This window comes from Bombina bombina, chromosome 1 (assembly GCF_027579735.1).
Source record: "Bombina bombina isolate aBomBom1 chromosome 1, aBomBom1.pri, whole genome shotgun sequence".
Taxonomy (NCBI): Eukaryota; Metazoa; Chordata; class Amphibia; order Anura; family Bombinatoridae; genus Bombina; species Bombina bombina.
The window spans coordinates 682292584-682300123 of record NC_069499.1 but is presented as its reverse complement, the minus strand read 5'-3'; the positions used below and the strand labels follow the sequence as shown (position 1 = coordinate 682300123).

The following is a 7540-nucleotide window of genomic DNA, read 5'->3' as shown; positions in this document are numbered from 1 at the left end:
ATATAGCCAATGATTGGAACATACACATGTATGCCTGCTTATCATTATCTCACCAGCTGTATCCTCATCTAGGGCCGATTCTAAAAAACTGGCCATCATGGAGAGAAATCATCAGCTTATTTTATTGAGTATTGCTGTAATTTGTTATAGCATGTCATTTCTTTTAATAATTTGCTGTGGAACTGTGTGTGGTTAAACCCTGTAAAAAAATTAAACACACAGGCAAAGTTCTGCTCAGGAGCTGCTGGCTTTGCAGCTTCTAACAATGATTGGTGGGGTTGCGTGAATGCTACTACTGATTAGTTCACAGGCTGTTTGCTGCTCAGGACCAACAGTTCTTTTCGGGCAACAAGCATCATATTATCAATTGGCTAGATTATGAGTTGTGTGTTAGGCTTAAAAAGCAGGGTTAAGAGGTCCTAACGCTGCTTTTTAACGCCCGCTGGTATTACAAGACTTGCAGGTACAGGTGTACCGCTCACTTTTTTGGCCAGACTTGGGAATACCGCGAATCAATTTACGTCAATTGCGTATCCTCTTTTTTTAATGGGACTTGCATAGCGCCAGTATTATGAGTCTGCCAAAAAAGTGACCGGTACACCCTCTCCTGTCAAGACTGGTACCCCATTTTAAAGTCAGTAGTTTTTCACTACAGCGCCATAGCATAAAACTCTTAACTAAAGTGCTAAAAAGTACACTAACACCCATAAACTACCTATTAACCCCTAAACTGAGGCCCTCTCGCATCGCAAACAGTAAAAAAAAAAATTTTGACCCCTAATCTGCCGAACCGGACACCGCCGTCACCTACATTATACTTATGAACCCCTAATCTGCTGCTCCCAACATTGTGTCCCCAATGTCGCCGCCACCTACCTACATTATTAACCCATAATCTGCCGCCCCCAACGTCGCCGCAACTATAATAAACATATTAACCCCTAAACCGCCACACTCCCGCATCGCACACATTAGTTAAATATTATTAAACTCTAATCTGCCGGCCCTAACATCGCCGCCCCCTACGTACATTTATTAACCCCTAATCTGCTGCCCCCAACGTCGTGGCCACTATATTAAAGTTATTAACCCCTAAATCTAAGTCTAGCCCTAAACCTAACACCCCCTAACTTAAAAATAATTAAAAGAAATTGAAAGAAATATTCCTATCATTAACTAAATTATTCCTATTTAAAACTAAATACCTGTAAAATAAACCCTAAGATAGCTACAATATAGTTACATTGTAGCTAGCTTAGGGTTTATTTTTATTTTACAGGCAAGTTTGTATTTATTTTAACTAGGTAGAATAGTTATTAAATAGTCATTAACTATTTAATAACTACCTAGCTAAAATAAATACAAAGTACCTGTAAACTAAAACCTAACCTAAGTTACACTAACACCTAACACTACACTATAATTAAATTACTTCCCTAAATTAAATACATTTAAATTAAATACAATTAAATACAATTAAATAAAATTAGCTAAAGTACAAAAAACACACTAAATTACAGAAAATAATAAACAAATTACAAGATTTTTAAACTAATTACACCTAGTCTAATCCCACTAACAAAATAAAAAATGCCCCCCCAAAATAAAAAAAGCCCTACCCTACACTAAAGAGCTGATTACTTTGGGGCAATGCCCCGCAAAAGGCCCTTTTAAGGGCTATTTGTAATTTAGTGTTGGGTAGGGCTTTTTATTTTGGGGGGCTTTTTTATTTTGTTAGTGGGATTAGATTAGGTGTAATTAGTTTAAAAATCTTGTAATTTGTTTATTATTTTTTGTAATTTAGTGGGGGGGGGTTTTGTACTTTAGCTAATTTTATTTAATTGTATTTAATTGTATTTAATTTAGGGAATTAATTTAAAGGGACACTGTACCCAAATTTTTTCTTTTGTGATTCAGATAGAGCATGAAATTTTAAGCAACTTTCTAATGTACTCCTATTATCAAATTTTCTTCATTCTCTTGGTATGTTTATTTGAAAAGCAAGAATTTAAGTTTAGATGCCGCCCCATTTTTGGTGAACAACCTGGGTTGTCCTTGCTGATTGGACAGCACCAATAAACAAATGCTGTCCATGGTGCTGAACCACAAATTTGCTGGCTCCTTAGCTTAGATGCCTTCTTTTTCAAATACAGATATCAAGAGAACGAAGAAAAATTGATAACAGAAGTAAATTAGAAAGTTGCTTAAAATTGCATGCTCTATCCGAATCATGAAAGAAAAAATTTGGGTTCAGTATCCCTTTAATTATAGTGTAGTGTTAGGTGTAATTGTAACTTAGGTTAAGTTTTATTTTACAGGTACTTTTGTATTTATTTTAGCTAGGTAGTTATTAAATAGTTAATAACTATTTAGTGACTATTCTACCTAGTTAAAATAAATACAAACTTGCCTGTAAAATAAAAATAAATCCTAAACTAGCTACAATGTAACTATTAGTTATATTGTAGCTAGCTTAGGGTTTATTTTACAGGTAAGTATTTAGTTTTAAATAGGAATAATTTAGTTAATGATAGGAATTTTATTTAGACTTATTTAAATGATATTTAAGTTAGGGGGTGTTAGGGTTAGGGTTAGACTTAGATGTAGGGGTTAATACATTTAGTATAGTGGCGGCGACTTTGAGGGCGGCTGATTAGAGGTTAATAATATTTAACTAATGTTTGCGAGGCGAGAGTGCAGTGGTTTAGGGGTTAATATGTTTATTATAGTGGCGGTGACATTGGGGGTGGCAGATAAGGGGTTAATAAGTGTAGGTAGGTGCCGGCGATGTCAGGGGCAGCAGATTAGGGGTTAATAAGTGTACAATTAGGGGTGTTTAGACTCGGGGTTCATGGAAGGGTGTTAGCTGTAGACATAAAATGTATTTCTCCATAGAAATCAATGTGGCTGCGTTAAGGAGTTTTACACCGTTTTTTTTGCAGGTGTTAGACTTTTTTTCAGCCGGCTCTACCCGTTGATTCCTATAGGGGAAATCGTGCACGAGCATGTTACACCAGCTCACCGCTAACGTAAGCTGCGTTGGTATTGGAGTGTGTTAATGAGCAAAATTTTGCTCAACACTCACTTCTGTAAGTGAGCAGTGAGCATAAACTGCTCATTAGCACCGCACAGCCTCTAACGCAAAACTTGTAATCTAGCTGTATGTGTTTATGTGGGTTTAACACAGCAAATAGGACATGCTCTAATAAATTAGTTCCAGTCCATGTCAGCCTCCCTTTGCTCAATAGTATAGTATGACTACATCTATCTACAAGGTTTACAATGTACCTAGAATTGTGATTAAGTCAATCATTTTTGTATAAACCTAGATCCCAAAATAAAAGGGACATGAAACCCATTTATTTTATTTCATTATTCAGATAGAGAATACAGTTTTAAACAACTTTTCAATATAATTCTATCATCTAATGTTATTCATTCTCTTGGTATCCTTTGTTGAAGGAGCAGCATAGTACTACTACAGCCTTTTGAACAAAGGATACCAAGAGGACAAAACAAATTAGACAATAGAAGCACGTTGGAAAGTTGTTTAAAATCACATTCTCTATCAGAATCATGAAAGAAAAAAATTGGCTTGCATGTCCCTTTAAATATAATTTACGGGGGGGCGGAGCCTGGACAGACAGCATGGAGGACGCATAATTTGTCAGCTCCGTGTGCATTTCATCAAAAAGTTGGAGTAATAGCATGCTTAAGCTCTTATAGTGCCAATTAAGCACACACAGATGTCCCCGCATATCCCCCTTAGCAAAGTTGAGGAAGTATTATATCTTTCTGGAGGGGCGACATCAAGAACACAGTGACGGTGTTACCGGAGCAGTGGAGGCCTACTCAGCAATTCTGAAAAGGGGTATCGGCAGCCTGGATATAACACTGACAGGACCCTGAAAGCTCCGGTGAGAGTTGAAAAGGAGCAAACACAGAGCCGGACCCTGAAATATACTTGAGAGCAGCGCGATGCATAGGCGCTAAACATGAAGGATGAGATGAACCACATGACTCACCAGCCATGCTGAGGAAGTAACGGTAAGAACAACCGGACAATGACAGGCGCAAACAACCGCTGACAGGACCTGGGAAATTGTTAAAAGGGTGCAGTATATGTCTGCAAATATAGGCAATCAGTCAGTATATGCACTGAAGAATTACACAAAGCAAGTGGCAAAACGCCTTAAATCTGCAAGGGAGATCGAAATCAAATAGCTCTTGAAATGAGGGTGGTGTCCATGTTCCATACGCAGTTAAAATAAAGCAGGGGGCATTAAAAAGAAAGAAAAATTTGACCCACACGCACCAACTGACTCTTTTTACAGTTCTTGTGAGAAAAAGCTATACCTATCTATTTTCAAGAATACTAGTCAAACAGAATATTATATTTACAACAACCCCATGTCCTCCCCCTTTTGTTTTTATTCTGTCTGCATATTGTCAGTTTGACCTGCTGAATACACGCAGCTAAGATTTTTGGCGCTAAATCAATCCTACACAGTTGCAGGGATAGCTGAATTGTTTTTACACAAACCGGAAGAGTCAGAGACATTAGTTTGTGACATCTTGCCTTTAATAACATGTCAGTCAGAAGGCAGAATAAGTTAGGGAACACCAGCAAACCAGCTGCAGCCAGCATTTTCTTTAAACCTCAGAAAGGAGATAAGATGTTGGAGAGGGGTGAGGATATGAATGAGATGGAGGCAGAGGAAGAAACTGACAGTGTCTCTACAGGAAACGGCAAACTTCAAATTACAAAATCTGACATTCAGAATCTAGTATCCAAACAGGATATAGCATCAATTTTTGACAAAATGTGGGAAAAAATGGACACACTCCAAAGAACTAAAGGACATTAATGACAAATTGGAAGATCTTGAAAACAGGAGTAGGAGGTGCAATATTCGTCTGAAAGGAATCCCAGAAACAACTAATGCAGCAGCTCTAGACGACTATCTCCTTCAGTTATTTCAAACCGTCACAGGGTCACAAGCAGAGGGGAAATTCCAGCTGGAAAGGGCTCATAGAGCGCTAAGAGCAAAGCCTAAAGATTCAGATCCCCCAAGAGATGTAATAGTAAAATTCTTTCGGTTTCAGGAAAAGGAAGAAGTTATGATGGCGGCTAGGAAGAACCCAACTTTTAAGTTCAAAGGCTCAATCATCCAATTCTATCAGGATCTATGTGTTAAAACTCTACAGAAAAGATTTGCTCTTCGCCCTTTGACACAACTCCTACGAAAAAACCAAACCACCTACAGATGGGGGTTTCCCTTTGCCCTGCAGGTGCTTCATGAAGGCAACACCTACATCATTAAAGAAAAACAAGACATCCCAGGTCTTTGTCAAATCTTGAAATTGGACTGTTTGGAATTTCCAGAAAACTCTCAAGAAAATTCCAGAGTACGCCCTCAGCTTTCCAAAGGTGCTACCCAACAGGGGCGCTGGACGAGAATCTCTAGGAAGAAACAGAAAACCTGAGTAACTTTTGGGTCACTGAAGGACGGTAACAGTTTTGTTTTATTGCAGTATAATCATTTCTCCCTTCATCGGGAGTGGTGATTCATATATAGTCAGCGGACTTATGTTCAAGATATTAAAGCAACTCCGCTAAGACTTATGAATGGAGAGGTTACTGTAATGCTATGTGGAAAATAATAGGCAGTAGAATCTATGAATCTCTCAGAGGTTACTTATGGAGGCAAAAGACTTAGACAGTTTAACCTGTGAGGGGTATATGTGTACTTGCTGTTCTCCATATGCTAGAAGACATATTTGAAATGCACATCTGGGCAGATTCCAGAGTGAATACAGTTAGACAGAACTTATTATTATAGTAATTCACAGTTAATATTTGTTTCTTGCATAATGTTTAAATTTCATATGTGTTTTTATGTTTTTAGTTTAAGTTCCGTAGAGCGGTGGTCTAAAAAGTTTCTCCATGCTACAATTGGTCCAAAGAGATGCCAATATAAATTTCTTCAAGGAAGGTATGTGCAGAGAGGGGAAGAGAAAAGACCCTAAATGGAATCTAAGCTACAAATAATTTCTCACAATGTCAGAGGCTTAAATACCAATGTAAAGAGGAAAACCGCACTAGCCCAGTACAGCAACATGAAAGCTAGAATTCTATTCTTACAAGAGACACACTTTACACACGGCCAATGTCCGAAATATTGGGACAAACACTTTACCCAACATTTCCATGCTTCAACTGATAAAAAAAATAGGGGGATATCGATCCTCATCCACAATTCGGTCCAATTTGTTAAAGAGGAGGTAATTAGGGATAAAGAGGGTAGATATCTAATACTTAGGGGGAATATTCAAGGGAAGCAGATAACACTATGCAACATCTATGCTCCAAATGAACAACAACATGACTTTTTTAAAAAGATATCTCACATGCTCACGCAGTGGTCACAATCTATTATGGTGGTGGCGGGAGACTTTAATGTTAATCTAAAGATACTTCAGGACTCTAGTACTGTCAAACTCACAAATAAACAGAGAAGGCTCAATTCTATCACTAAGCAGATTAAAGAAGAGATAGCGACACACAATTTACTGGATACTTGGACGACTCTTTACGGTCAGACAAATGATCATACATAATATTCACCTGCCCATAAAACATATACTAAATTGGACTATATATATATTAGCCAAACTCTGATCCCTAATCTAATCTCATCATCCATACACACAGCAGTTTGGTCGGACCACTCTATAATACAAATTCATTTAAAAGGAATAGCGGACGTAAACAGACAGAGATCATGGACATATGATCCCTCATTACTGAAACATCCAGATATACACAATAAAATTTTAAACAGTCTTAATGAATATTGGAGGATAAATGTTAACCCTGCAGTTAAACCACTTATGGTGTGGGCAGCACACAAACCATACATTAGGGGGTTGATCATTAAAGAAAAAGCTTTATACTTGAAGAGAATAAGATTACCGGTAGAAGCCTTACAACAAGAAATAGAAGCCCTCGAAAAAATACACCAAGCCACATCATCCCAAATAACCCTAACCACACTAACTATTAAAAGAAAAGAACTAGCTAAAATATTGACTGATAACTCCATGAGGGCCATACACAAACTAAAATCATATTATTTTTTATATGCTAACAAGCCTGATAGGTTTCTAGCAAACAAATTAAGAGAAAAATCAAAATCCTTCACAATAGCGCAATTACAAAAAAGGGATGGCACAATGACTTCCCACCCCCAAGAAATAGTAGAAGAATTTGCTAAATATTACGAAGACTTGTACGATGGTAAAAAAGTGAGTCATTCCTCGCAGATTACAAAACTAAGGGAACAAATTCTAGAAAAAGCTTCCCTACCTAGACTAGATAGAGAAGATGCAAAAAGCATAGAAGCAGAGATTACAGTCCAGGAGGTAGCACTGGCCGTCAGGGAGCTTAAAAGGGGTAAAGCAGCGGGTCCAGACGGGTTTTCAGGGGATTATTACAAATTATTCAATACAGACCTAATTGCCCACCTACACAAATTCT

At 37.7% G+C, this 7540-nt stretch overlaps 1 protein-coding gene across 1 annotated transcript in view; it reads right to left on the bottom strand.

The window, feature by feature from the left end:
- The window catches only part of PASD1 (PAS domain containing repressor 1), a 249469-nt gene that overhangs the window by 131942 nt on the left and 109987 nt on the right, over nucleotides 1–7540 (bottom strand). The window lies entirely within an intron of this gene.